The 14,985-nt window shown below is 42.0% G+C and overlaps 1 long non-coding RNA gene across 2 annotated transcripts; it reads right to left on the bottom strand.

The window, feature by feature from the left end:
- Window positions 1–1,169: 1,169 nt before the first annotated feature.
- LOC129736134 (uncharacterized) lies at window positions 1,170–12,662 on the bottom strand. Of its 2 annotated transcripts, none has more exons than XR_008732344.1 (3): window positions 4,068–12,662; window positions 3,264–3,364; window positions 1,170–2,406 (listed from the first exon to the last, which is right to left on the bottom strand). It is a non-coding gene; the product is annotated as an uncharacterized LOC129736134 (long non-coding RNA). The 2 variants fall into 2 exon arrangements; XR_008732343.1 differs by having other exon boundaries at window positions 3,264–7,101; window positions 9,400–12,662.
- Window positions 12,663–14,985: the final 2,323 nt, after the last annotated feature.

Genomic DNA, 14,985 nt, shown 5'->3' with positions numbered 1-14,985 from the left:
ACAACCTGATGCCAAGGACAGGGAATCTCAAACCGATGCAAACTTAACCTCTCAGAACTTCTGTGGCTGGTACCTGCAGAGAAATAGAAGACTGGTTTTAATTTTTTATGCAGTTGGGCAATAGACTGACACTGATTTGGATAGGCCAGGCTGACAGTGCCAACCTCATAGGGCACATCCTAGATGTATGGTAGGCTCCATTATTGACCATTATCAAGAAGAAGCTGGCATTAAGAGACACCTCCAAGAGCTGTTCCTCAGGGCTTGTCCTGTTTTCATAGACCTATATCCCATCGTGTTTCAAGCAAAATGTGGTCTTTAGTGTATTAACTGGGTTACTCCGCTCAGTTACTGGGGCAATGTTCCTCCAGCCTCACTTCCCTAGTTGGTAAGAGTTGTCTCATCCAATTTCAGCTGTGATGCTGCTGACATAAAAGCATGATTTCCATGCAGTTCCCCCCTGCACAGTTTGATTTTAGTTAACCGGAATGATCCCTTAATGAATGTATCAGCAGAGCTAAGTGGCTGAGTACACGCTGAAGAGAAAATGCTTACACATAGACACAAATATACACATTAACCCTCTGAAAACCTTCCTTGGTTAAAACTGTTTGCTGAGTAAGCTCTGCCCATATTCCGTTTTAAGGAGGTGCCATTCTGAAAAGAAGAAAAAGCCAATGTTTCCTTTTCTGCTGGATCAGCTAATAGAAGAGGAGGAGAACCACAGAGAGAGGGAAGGATCATTTCCAGCATAGGAAATGCAAGTTTCATCCATACAGGGATTTGTTGGTTGGTTGGTTGGTTGGAGTTGGTTTTGCTTTTGTTTTTCCTAGTCCTGGTAACTTATGCTTGAGCAAGTTGAGTACATACCAAATCTTTGGAGAGGAAATTACCAGACTCAGTACGCGGGTCTCTAATGAGCATATACAAACTGAGATATAGGGAGGCTGTATTTAGGGGGAAGGGTAATTTCCCTACCAAGTTTCTAATCTCTGTTGGTGGAGGTGCTACTAAGTTCCAGTGAAATGGCTGTATACTTACTTTCAACATGACCAAGAATGTGCTTTTTTTCCTTATATCAGCATTACAAATAACAGAATTATTGATCTGAGACTTAAATGATAGGTGTTACTGTTTGGTTTTTTATTTTGTTATAGATGGAGCAAACTTTTCTAAAAGTGTCTGTTGATACCGGCTTTGTTTTTAAAAGGCCAGTTTTGCTCTCTCACCTACAACTTTCTTTGTTAGGGGACCCTTCTATATGAACAGAAATTATTGGTGTGGCCCTGACTGGTAGGATTTTCTTACAGACCCTCTTGCTCCTCCTGGTCCTAGACGAGAGTCTGAGCACAAGTGAGTGGGACAAAGGCTTCCTACAATTAAGCCAGCACTTGAACTTCATGTTGCAATTAGTATCGCTATTTGGCCTAGGTGTGATATTTTCTTGATGCAGATTGCTCAGTTGTTATTCCCTAATGTAGCTCTGATGTAAGGCAGCTTATACTTGTAAAGCATATTTTCATTCTTGTGTGAGTTGCAAAGCAGAGTGACTTTACAGTAGCTATGACTGTGTGATTAAAGTTTTAAAGCTTTCAGCACTATAAAGGCCTAAAAATGTGTGAACCTTCTTTCTTGAGCGTTCATCTCAAAAAACAAAAGGCGAAGCTAGGCCTTTATTTGGCTTCTAGAATTTGTGAGTGCTTATGTACATCTATTTATCTTTTTAGAGAACTGGACAACCCCAGAGTATGAAGAAAAAACCCAACAGATTTGAAGTACCATATTTTTGGAAACATACTTTTGTTTTCATTTTTTAATTGGGGCAATCAGCAACGTTCGTTAGAAAAAGTAGCCTTATGACAAAAATACTTCAATGAAGTCACCAAAGGGAAATTCAGCTGGAGATTAAGGAAGTTAGGTGCTAATCAGAAACTAAATCAGAAAAACTTATCACTTCTAGTATCACCAAGATGTTAGATTTATCTACTAGAGATGGAGACCATGGAGCTAGAGGTGGAGACTGTGGACAGTTTAAAACTAGCCAAGGTGTTTTTTGAGGTGCCATGTTACTAAACACCTTATTTTTCAAGGCCCAGGGTGCTGTTTTGGACAGAGGCATGAGTTACGGGGTACGTTGCCAACCACTTGCAAGTCATCTCCACCGTGCTAAGCACATAACGCTTGTCTTAGCAGGGTCATGGCAGCAATTCCGGTTGAGAGCATGCTTGTTAGTGCAGAGCGGCTGCTTCAGCAGCCAGCTATTACCGAGAGAGAGAAGGGCAACAGAACTTCATTGCAACTTGAACATTTCCAGTTCCTCATTGCCTGTCCCATTCTTCTCATGAAGTTAAAGGTTCCTGGGAAGGGTGTGTCTTTGGAACCGAATACAAGCATGGTCAACGATACCTAGGAGAGTGTTAATATCTATAAAAACATTCAGATATTAGCAGATGTTTTCAGGGCATTTAACCTTTCCTGTCCAAGAGAAGATAGTGACTGCCCACAGTGTCATGGTGAGCTTGGGAAGAGCTATTGCTGCTCTGCCCTAGGCAAATGATGCACAGTGCTCATCATATTCCCCCCCTGGGACTGTCCCAACCACACACTACTAGGATGTCATCAAGCCACCTCAGCTGTGCCCACACCGGGAAACCACTTGAATTCATTTTATGAACTCCAACTATTGACACTTGCCCACATCCTTGGCCTGATTTGTGCACAGTGCCCGTTCACCCACAGCCACTGCTTCCTTGCAGCGTGGGTTTCTGCACAGAACCTCACATCATCTCAGGGGTTAGAGAAGAGGCACCTCTGGTCTACTCACAGCTCTGTGTGAATCATTGCCTCCTAGCTCCCATAGAGGGATAGTCCCATGTAAGTGGGCTCAGCCATCACAGTTTTTCTTTTTGTTTCAGAAGATACTTTCTAGCCTAGCATGTGAATTCCAGCCATTTCTTGGTTTTAATCCTGCCACAGAAATTAGCAGGCAGTTACCTTCTACATCCTCCTGCCCCAACGCAGTCTCATCTAATAGAAAAAGAGGAAGCCCCAGATGTGAAACTATGCTACGCAAGATAGAATGAAAATGTCCTCAGCCAAAATTAACACCCTTTTGCCACAAATATTTCCCTCTGCAATTTCATTGCCCCCTCTTCTGGTGGCATTTCTTCATCAACAGACCTCCTTACCAGCTAAATGTCCACAATACTTGGCCTGTGCAAAGCTCAATGGAGTACCACGGTCACACAGTAAACGGGACGTACCTTGACAGTATGGCTGGGTTTTTGAAACTCTTCCTCACTGAAAAGGGGCTGTCACATCAAGGTGACAGAGAAAAAAGAAAATTATCGTGCCAGCATAAGATCTGTAATAGATGAAGAACAGAACTTTAATGTGGATACCGGATGTAAAGTTACACTTTCAATGATGATCATGATTGCACAACCTAAGTGACAAGTAATTAAATCTATTTGTTTGAATTGTAGATATTTAAGAAGATTGGGAGGTTGAGGAGTTACACTGCTGTGGCTTTTAAATGAGATGTCATCTAAAATAATTTCAACAAGGATGGTTGTCAGTATATAATAATTAATTGATTTCTTCATACATTCCCATAACTCCTTAAATGAACAGCATAGCGACTCAGTAATGTAGAATTTTACAGACAAGAAGAATGTGTGTGTACACACACACACACTGGCATTTAATTACTAGGGCAGTGCTCAGCTCCTCTTCTCTGCATACACCAGAGATGTAGATATGGAAGACATTTTACCCCATGCATTGGATATATTTTCTAAACCCAACTGCATCATATTTATTTGTGTTTAATCAAGCCTGTACAGAGTGCTTTGAGTCCTCCATTTTACATTTGTATACTCAGTATCAGGCATTACAGGAGATAAACAATAAATAAGTAGTAAAATACACATATAGATATGTCGGTAGAGTAGATTAAAAAAGGAGTCTTGTACCAGCTTTGTGAGCATAGCATTCAGTCAAGGGAGCACCATACACCCATTTAAATTGCTTTTGCCTCCTGATTTAGAATGTTTCAAATATCTTACAAGCAATCTACAAATGAGCTTTTCTCCACATGCCACATCTGCATGCTATTGAATGGTGCCAGCACGTCAGTAAATCTCTCAGCAGCCACCGTAGAATGTTCCAGTCACATTCAACCATTTGTGGCCACCAACTTTCTGTGCCCTGAGAGAAAATAAAGTTTTCAGGGCTGCTTACATGTCTTTTTAAAGCTGGTCTTTAGAAGACAGACACATCAAAGTTAAGACTTCTAAAATTAAAGGCCATTGTTATTCACTATCATTCACGAAAGAAAATCACCAAAATCTAGAGGATTTCAGGACTTAAGGAAAAAAATCATATTGAGTAGAAACAGGTAAAAACCAATCATACTTATCCAAAGAATTTCTGTGGAGACAGATGACAAATTCCTGCTCTTCTCCAACAGGTCGCAGCAGAGGATAGCCTAAGAAAACTACCCATGAGATTCATTGCAGCTTTTGTGGTTTTCAGCTACTTTGGAGCTTCTACTTTTGATCTCTTTGACAATGTAGTTTCTTCTATTTCTTCCTTTTCCACCAGAAAATCTCTGAGGCTGGGCGGTGCCTTCTTCATCTTAGAGTTTGCGCTGAAACAGGAGTTCTGTGCAGTTCATGGGCTCAATTGTGTGGTGACTTTACCTCAAGGGTTTCATGCCATGAGGCCCTGAAGAACTCAGAGGCTACACAGTAACTCATGTATTCCAGTTACTTATCTGAAAGTACACTGAACTAGCTGTGTAAAAACAGAAGCAACAGAGTATGCTAAAGGCACTAACCCCTCTTACCTTCCTTTTTCATTTTTTTCCTGATTTACTGAAGCCCTTTCCACCATGCTCTATGGAAATCTTCCTGAGTAAAAGCAATTGACTCTTAAACAGCTCTTATCATTAAGTTGTTAATAAAGGATGATTCACAGTTGTGGGTTTTTTTTTTTTTTAAAAAAAAAGGGAAACAAAGAAGAAAGGCTGCCCTTTTTTCAAAAAGTATTTATATGTAATGAAAACCTATCCAATTTCATAAACACTCTGCAAATATATAAGAATGCTTTAGCTTTTCATCAGATATTCAGGCATTCTCCTCCTAGTCTTCTTGGAAGTCTATGTGATATCAGAAGATGCATGAAAATAAACCCACAGTAACTGGAGTTGAAAGTGACTTCAAATCAAATTGTTTGATCTTTGCCATTTTTATTCGCATGTATTTAACAGAAAATAAAAATAGCCCTTTCAGTTCTGAACCTTACCAACCCAGTTCTGTGGGGACAAAACACACACCCTGGTCTTCAATTCCACGACCAACATGAAGAACTTCAGTGGGATTTCCTTAGACCAGATTTTATTCTTCTAGCATTTCTAGTTCCAAAAGTAAACAAAAAAATCCCCACCCCAAATCAAAACCGGAGTAGCACCACAAATAATTTTTTTTTTTTTATCAGAAAGTCCGGGGGAATCAAACATTTACTTCCACAGTCTAAAATAGCTGACAAGGGGAGGTAAACAGTTTGTAAGCAAGTGTGCATAGGCAATAGCAGAGCAAGCATCCCACAGAGTCACCACCACGAATCCTCACATGGAAACTCCAGGGCAGCTCCCAAAGGCAGAGAGACTGCCATTTGTACAGGGACTTCTGTTGTGCAAAGATCCACTGCTAAAGCTTTGGAATAGACTAGCTTGCACTTTTACCTTATTATATGCATTCCAAAGGGCTTTTTGAATCACTAAAGATCCCAGAGCCAGGACCCTTCTTCCACATAACGGGAAACAAACTAGCAAAACCAGGGTCCTTTATCCCAGTGCCCTGGTGTGGTCCCCAAGTAGAACTGGAAGTGCCTTTTGCTACACAATGGGCGTGATCAGAGGAAAAATAGTGCAGGGCTCACTGGAACATCTCTTTGGTAGAGGGTTCTCCCTCTTCAAAAGTCTCCAAGAAGTGCCTTCTGCACCCTGCAAGAGAGATGTAAAATAACTGGAGCTTCACTCTGGGATCATGGCCAACCAGCAGGGAATTGTTTATCAGCAATGATTTGGCCTCACCAGCAACTTAGGACATCTCCAGAAGTTTCTCATCAACTGATTTGATTTTGTGGTTGTAGGTACAATTAACAAAAGCAGAACAGGTAAACAAAGTTGCTAAGACCATAACATAGTCAAGGAAAGTTTTATAGGAGTCACCAGAGTCCCGTCCTAATGAAGCAAATAAGAAGATAGCAATCATCAAATATAAGCTTCCTAACAGGCAAGCTGATATCCTGAAGATGATACTGATTGATGAACAAGGTGATACCCTAGAGGATACCTCATTAATCATCTGGATGGCCTTTCTGCAGACCTCAGTATCTTCACTGACTATCTTCAGCTGGTCAGGCAGTGCCTCACTGAATGTGCTTTCTCTCCTTTTTGGAATGACCTGATCATCCACTGCAGGTCAGGCCAGAAGGGATTTCCCATTGCAAATGGATGGACAGCTATAAGGAACCATGGTGGCAGTCTTAATCTTGTGGTTGGGAGCACAAATGATCTTAATAACTTTATCCAAACAGCGGACATAACTGGTGTCAATGTAAGTCAAACAGGTGATGCGCAGCACCACTAAACAGGGCACCAACATGATGGGGATCACTGGCCTCCTTTCTAAACAGTCTTGGAAGACAGACAGATTGGCTTTCAGAGGGCTCCACCTGTTCTGGACAAAGTCAGGACTGAGGGCTAAGACAATTTTCTGGATTTCTTGAATAGTCTCAACCATGTTTTCAATTATTGTTTTACCTGGTTAAAGTCCCTCGATGATAACAGGCCTTCAGATCAGGAATCATGGCTCCTAGGCTCTGGATAAGGTTCCTCACCCAGGCTGAACTGATGTTACTATAACTGACAAAGATGTGGTGGGTCTCCTGGGCTGCCAGGGCAGGTAGCTCAGGAAGTACCTGGGGTCCTTGAAGATCTGTCATTCCTGCTCTTGCAGGTAATGCAGAACTGGACTCACTAATATAATTATCTGAAATGGGTCTAGTTTCCTCTTCAAAATCCATCATTCTTTGCTGCAGAAGCAAACCACGAAATCAGAAATGATGAAATCATGCTCCATAAAAACAAACAGAAATACAATGCGTAATTTTGCAAACTGTTCTGCTACAAAAGGCATACCATTTTGCCTCTTGATACTTCTTTTTTCAGTCTACATCACACATTTGTTGTTTTGCATTCACAGACACACTGATACTAGTGGCAGACTCTGAGTTCAGGACTTGAGATATCAAGCATCTGGTTTAGTCCCTGGCTTCAACTCAAGTCCATGCTGGAAACCTCAGTCAGATTGGTAAGCACTGATTAATAGTTGTAATTTAACCCAGTGGAATTGTTTCTGGGAGCAAATGTTTTTCATTTATCTAAAATTTTGATTAAATTACAATAGTAATTATAAGTAACTATGTATTCCATTCAAGCATTGCAACAGCAAAACTCCTTAGTGATAAATATCAGTATTATCTACTTGTGATTGAATATCAAGAATGCACTGGATATTGTTTGCTGCTTTTGATATCAACACAGAGAAGCAAGAAGCACAGCTAGTACTATAAGTGCAACAGCCCTGCACAGACCACCAGAAAGTGTCCTGATCTTTCTCAGATGGTCTGTCCCTCACTTCAGCCTTGCTACGCAAGACAAGCTGGAAGCAAACAGGTGGCCCTGGAGCCCTTGATAAGAGCTAGATGTAATTCCTGTGGAGATTTTTGTTCTTAGTGTGAAAATCTCTCTGAAGTGGTCTGTCCATCCACACTGGAGAGGCTGTGAGGAGAATACAATGACCTTTCCAAAACCCAAGGTGCAAGATGCCTGTTCCCCATGGACAATGAGGTGTAGTAAGGCACAGGTACTGCCACTCTATATTGCTCCCTGCAGTACCCAGTGCCTCATTACTCTTCAAAAATGTTGCTTTTTGCAAAGATCTGGCATGCAAAATTTCAAGCAACTTTGCTTTATGAGAGCAAAAAGAAGTAAGAGGTGCTAAACTGTGTCCTTTTACTGCCAAATAAATATTCTCGTCTCCCCCAGCACTAGCAAGCCCAGCAACTAGGTCACCCGGCAGCTTGCTGAAAACTGTATGAGCAGTGCAGGGTGTTCTCCAACATCTCCAGCCTCCTCATTCCTCACTTTGCAAGCTGATTGCACGTGAGGCCCTCCTTCCTGCCCTTCTCCTCCTCCACTTCAGAAAGGAATTCCCCTCTGCTGAGCTCACATGAGGACCTGAAACCAAAACTAACCAGAGCTGCCAGCATTAGCAGAGACACCAGTAGTCCAAGCAACAGCCATCTGTGTTTTCCCTACATCTCCCACCATGGTCCTGAGGCGCTGGAAGTGGAGCATCACCTCAGGAGTGGGGCATCATCACTGTGTGAAGGAAAGCAGTGTGGCAAGGAGGGAAGCATTTACTTGCTGCCTGGGAGGAGGCGAGACGCAAGCCCCAGCAGCTGCTGGTTTCAGTGACTGACTTCCCTGGTGGGAAAGAGGACCCTTAACCTCAGAAAGAGTGACAGAACATGAGGGGACTTGGCAAGAAGACAAACATTTTATGCCTTCCCGATTTATAAGGCTCAGGCCCTGCCCTTGGTGGAGCTCCGCTCTCTTAGCTTCTCCTGGAAACACCTTCAAAACATGGCCAATGGCACACCACAGTTCTCCACGCCAGCCCCGTGGGAGAGTTCTTGTCCTACTAGCGTCAGGCAGCATCCCAGTTCTATCCAACATGCCATGTCCCCCCAGGGCCGAACAGAAAGCAACACAAGGAGAATGAATGACTAGCTGGAGGGCAACCACAAAGGAAGTGGGTATGGAGACAGGAGCTTGAACATGGATGGAAGGGGAGGGGCACAGCAAAAAGTGCCCATGTGCCCTGGAGTCCCGAGCAGATAGGGAAGCAGGAGACCCTACAGTGGCCAGGATTCACTGGCCCATGCTGCTTGTCCTGGTGGAGCAGAGGCTAGCTTGGTCAGGCATCAGGGAGGTGGGTGAGGACCTTGGTCCCACCACTTGGTGGGGTACAGCTGGGGTACATGGAGATGAAGAGGTGAGAAGAGCAGCTCTGGAGGGGCAGCCTGGCAAGGCTGTCTCCATCACTGTGGGAGGGACCTTAAGGGCCTCAGCACAAGGGATAACTCTTTGTTACATGACTGGAAGAGGAAGAAAAAGTAATTTCACACAGCAAGAGATGTGCCACTGTAGGGTGGAGAAATGGGGACAGGGACAAGAAGAGAGGACATATTCCCACAGCTAGGGTAGGGCAGGCCACTGACACGCAGGTGCAAGCACCCAGGGTGGTGCAGCCCGAGGGTACCCACCTTTCAGACAAGCCCTGCTCGCTGTTATGGGATCGCATGCAGCTGCAGCTCTCACTGCTGCTGCGCTGCTGATAGCCGACGCTTTTTACACCTTTTCTTTATAGCGGTTCTGCATCAATATTTTTGGCATCATTGAATCATTTTAGCAGGAAACAGAACTATTATTCCCTATTTAAAAAAAAACATAATAGATCAACAAATACAGATTTTTCACTTACTCTTATTTTCAGTGGGAGTTACATAATTGATACATCTCTGAGTCTTACTGGCAGAAAACTGTGTGTAAGCACATGTTTATTCAATGCATTGCAATAAATCCAGAACATGAACTCAGGTACAGCTGTTCTATCTTCTGAGGAAAACACTTACAATATGAAGCTGAATTTTCATGGAGTCATACACTTTTATACCGAAGTGAATTGAATAAATGGAAGGGTTCAGTAGAATATTGTGTTTTACCATATTTAGTTCTCAGAGAAAATCAGACCTTGGCGTATACACACTTGCTACTAAACTGGACAATGGAGCATTAGCACAGACAAACAGCACTAAGCAGGGAGATCACCGTTTGCTTTTGACAGGCAATTTGGCAGGGGATACCAGCACATCAAATTGAAGCCAGAAGCAAAACATCTTGCTTTCTCCTTTACTTCTTAGTTTATCCAAGGTAAAGACTGGCTTTCTGTTTTCTATCCTTATCAGAAAATGAGCCAAAACTACGTCAAATCTTAGCCTTCCACAAAGCAGATCTTCACAACTTATTCCCAATTTGCTTTTTCTTTAGAGTAAGATCCAATTGGAAAACATATAACCAAAGCTCAGCTGTACCTTCCTAAATACAAAATTGTTACACTAGACTATCTCTCTGAGAATTGTGAGCCAAAACCCACTTCCTTAAAGGGATACAAGGAACAAACCTCATGTAATCTTTCCGCTGGAACCCCTCACAGCCTTCTATAAACTGATATTAGCTTAAAGCATGTGGTACATGGATACCCTCATCTTTTCTGTCACGTTGCCCTGACACATCTACACACCAGGAGATCACAGAATTTCTTTCTTCTAGCACAAATGCATTTGGTTCTCTTTGCCTGAACTTGTTTAAAAACAATAGGTGTTTCCTGCAAATTCTCCTTTGTTCAATGTGGTGCTGCTGCTGTTCGTGTCTCTCAGTTGTAATTTCCTGGGTTTTTAGCTCACCCACCTTGCATGTAAAGCTAAATGCAAGCTGTAACAGTGAGACAAAAGACCCCATGGTAAGAGAAAAGAAGCTTTCTTTTTCATTTTGACTCAACTAGACACAAATCACATGTACTTGTTTTCCCCTGCGTGCTTTTCCTGCAAGTCCTTTGCGCCATCTGACTCTCCTCTGTGACAGCCACATGGGCTGGGTAGGGAGAGGTTCAAGTCAGTAACTCAGGATGGAAGCAAGTTGCACTGTGCACCTGGATAATCAAAATGCAGCTCTTGCAGGACTCCACAATTGCTTGTAAAAAAATAAATACCATGGTATGAGAATATTTGAAGCACAGGGTCCTGGGCTTTGCTTCATCCTTTAAAAGAAAACAGAGGAATACGCTATTCAGAGCACACAATCAGTTCAGATGTGTAAGAAGAGAGACCTGTACTCAGCTTTCAGCACAAAGAGAAAAAGTATGTGTTTACACACAGAGACACCTTTTTTCCCCCATCTTGTTTTTGGGTAGATTTGATTTTTTCTCTCTGTTTTGTGTGCAGTTCTGGTTTGGCTGCTGTTCATCCACTTTCTGCTCTACTTGCTTTTTGTTGGCAGACTACTGCCTTGTTGCTTGGTTACCTCTGTACAACAGCTTCTGGGCTTTTAAACTATTTTATTATTTTTTTTAGAACCTTGCCTTCATTCACTTTGCCTCCTAAAAATGAAAATCCCTTGGTTGTGATTCTTACCAAGACACTCACAGCCTTTCTTCCACCAAGCATTTGCTGACTGATACAGTCATGTCCAGCCTACCACACAGGGTATCTGCCCCGACCTCCTGTTTCTTACATTGTGCATTTATTTAGCGCTTTCTACAAAACGCAGTATAATCTGTCTCATGAAGCCTCATCCCTGTTGCCACCTCCCATTGTCTCTGTACTTCCCTATTGCTTCTTTTCAAGGCTGCAGCCATTAATTCCTAGGACACTCTTCAGAACAGACATACAGATGCCAGGATCTGCGCTGACTCACTGACAACAAAAACAATGCACAGGGGCTGCTCAAAGCTTCTGCAAGCAACCTGTCCATCACAATAGCAAGATGTAAATAGAGCTGGATTTAAAAGAATCCAGAACCCCACTGTATAATCTACGGCCAAAGCCACAGCTAGCTTCACAAGCCATATACAGCCACAGCAGCACTGCCCAGCAGAGAGGAAGGGCAAACTCAAACACTGCCCCATGCTGCCATGGTTAAATTTCTTTCATGCTGCATGTAATGTATCCTCATAGTGCATTCTATAAATATCCACATCTAGACAGTCCTAGCTTGCGTAGATCCGTCAAGGAAGCCCTTGCACATTGCAGAAGTATCTGAGCATATAGGCCCTTGGCTTCCAGTTTAATCCAGAGCACCTCAGCTGCTTACACAGCACACGGAAAGAGCGGAGTGCATGAGAATGGGATGTGAAATACTTTTTGCTGATCACCAGGAACTGTGAGGCTATGTCGAGACACCAACTCTTCTCTACAAATTAGATCCCTGAGTCAATAACACGAAAGAAATAAAACCATCCACTCAAGAGATAGAGCCTGGATATGATTGCTTGTGAGTGAGTGTGTTCAGAATAAAAGAGAGGTCTGCTAGCTGGTGTACGTGCACCTTGAAGTTCGGACACACCAAGCAGGCTTGTGAAGCAACTGAATATTCCATAAAAGGTGAGAAAAAATGCTGAAAGCATTACCATGGTTGCCAAATTTTAAAGCAGCTTTCTTTTCTGGCTTACTATTAAAATCTTTGAATAAATGGAAGTTACACAGCCGAAAGCTCTGACATACTAAGCCCTATTTACTGTAATTGTCTCATCTGTTTACAGGTTAAGAAAACATTTTGTAGAATGTAATTGCCAGGAATCTACTCTGTCTGACTTTCCTGCTCTCTGGTGAATCTTAATTACTATGTCTGAAGCATAAAGAATTTGATAATGTAAACTGCAGTTAAACAAAATTGACAAATACCTTCTGCCCAATGACAAGGCTTTGAGCAAGGACTAGAAAAATCTTCCAGACTCTATTACTGCAGACAGGGAAAGTTAGTTTTATTGCAATTACTACTGAAGACAGCTCTTCACTTTAGACTACAGTCCAAGACTTCCCAGATTCTCTTCTGTGAGCATATAACCTTGTCCGAACACTGGTATAAATGGACATGAAACAATTCTTCATCCATCTGCAAACCAGCTATGACTTTTCAGCAGGAGAGTCAAACAAGCATCCTTTTAGAAATTCTACAGGTGAATGTCATGCTCTGTTACTAGTTTTATACAAAAGACAAAGACACATTCAAGAAATGGCATGAGCCAGTCCAAGAGGTCCCCACTACTGAGAGGGAGTTGTAGGAAGCCCACACAGCTCACCAGCTCAGTGAAAAAAAAAAAAACAAAACCCAAAGAAAAGAAACCCAAGAAAACAATGCATCATTTCTTTCTAAACTGACAGAGTAAATCCAGTCTCAGAGGGATCCAAAGAGTAAGAAAGCCAGTGTGCATATGGGGAGCTGCAAGCTCTCTCACCACTTCAGCTGTTTATGACACCAAGATATAAAAGGATTTAAAAATCCTTTTATTTTTCCACCCAGGAAGAACCTTTTCTGATCTACTACCTATTGAAGATCACATTGTCACTCATGGCTTCCACTGATGTTCAGGCAATACCCTGCATTCACTGGTTTGGAAGATCACTTGAACTCACTTGGGTGGTGTTTCTCATTGGTTTCTTCATTTGTTGACCAAAGAGAATTGCATTATTAAGAACATACAGGAAGTCACAAACTTGCATTCTTACAAGCTCCTACCTGGTGAATCTTATCTCTATAGAAGATCACACCACTACTGTCTACCCCAAAAGAATCTGTGACATCTGCCATTCTCCAAAATCTGAAAAATTACCTCTTTTCTACAGTGCATGATCCATGCCACTTCACAGAAGCTCCTCATACTGGGTTACCGCTCCTCAGCTGGGCTGCCACTCACCTATTCCTCCCAACCACAGTGGGTCAGAGGTATAGAAAGACAATCTTTTGTACAAGTAAATGCATCAGTACTTTATGGTAAAGAAAGAAGCTTATTTATATTTTGGACCAATTCAGTGACAGCATACCAATCTCAAGGTCTGGCATACACCATTCATGTCCCTATCTATAGCTGTGCCTTACTACTGCCACTGAATTACAGAAAAGAATTCACAGCAAATAGAATAAAAATCCTATGGTTCTGTGCTTTGGTTTCAGCCAGGTCTTATTTACAACTACCAGAATGAGTCAAGAAACTATCTACTCAAAAAAATAGTTTGAGTTCATGCTAATGTGAAAGCAGATTACATAGGCAGAATGATAAAATCTAGACAAGATTGGGTCCTTGTAAAACAACAAGAACTTAACAATTTCCGAACACAAAAGGGGAAAGATCTTGTTAAAAAGTTTCCAGTGATAGGATCACTGACTCATCAATGTGCAGTAAAATGGATCAAAACTTTCAGAAGCATTTCAGAAATTGTACATTTTGAGGTTAGGCATGTTTCTGGTTTTTTTTCCAGAACATAGCTGGATATATATCTTGAGCAAAACAGACACACACAAACACAAAACATCCCACACAAATCAATTCTTCACCACTAAGAGCTCTATTCATTGCCTAGCACAATTGTGGTACATTTTATTAAATAGATTATTCCATGCAGAAAGCATGGGTCCACATTCTTACACACTATGATACAGTCTCTGTACTTTTCTAAGTTATATCACAAAATACAGATGGACCTACAACATCCTGTACTTTTCCCTAAAGATCTCAGTGTAGGGAGCTGGAATAACACACAGCCTCACTCATTCCCTGGCAGCCAAGTGAGACAAGTACAGTGAGAAAGAAACTCCATTGTGTTTTGACCAACTGGTTTATTACAGTATTATTATTTGACTTACATAAGTGATCTATGGCCTGTAAGTCACAAAACACATTTTTAACTGTTTGGAAGAAACACAACATTGCCAATGCAAAAAGGAAAAGAGTGTCTTCCAACTCTAGCAGAATGCAAACTGAATAAAGGCATAACTACCCCATTAAAAAAAGATGCCATCAAACAAAGAACCAGTCCTCTTGCTAAAATCAGACACTGATTTGCTAGTACTGAAAACAACTTACAAGGATAAAAGTGTTTCAAGTTCCTCCAAACAATGAGCTCTCAAGCATCTTGATGGCTGGACCAGCCCCTCTGAAATCACCCACCCAGCAAACTAGCACTTGGGCCGTTCAAAGTGGTAATGATGTGCTCGCTGGTGCCACACTTTGCAAAGCTGCAGCTGACATCTGAAACTCACACCACAATGGCAATGATGGGTGCATTGCTAAGTGC

Source organism: Falco cherrug, chromosome 5 (genome assembly GCF_023634085.1).
Source record: "Falco cherrug isolate bFalChe1 chromosome 5, bFalChe1.pri, whole genome shotgun sequence".
Taxonomy (NCBI): Eukaryota; Metazoa; Chordata; class Aves; order Falconiformes; family Falconidae; genus Falco; species Falco cherrug.
The sequence above is the reverse complement of the archived record's forward strand: the minus strand, read 5'-3'. Positions and strand labels throughout refer to the sequence as shown.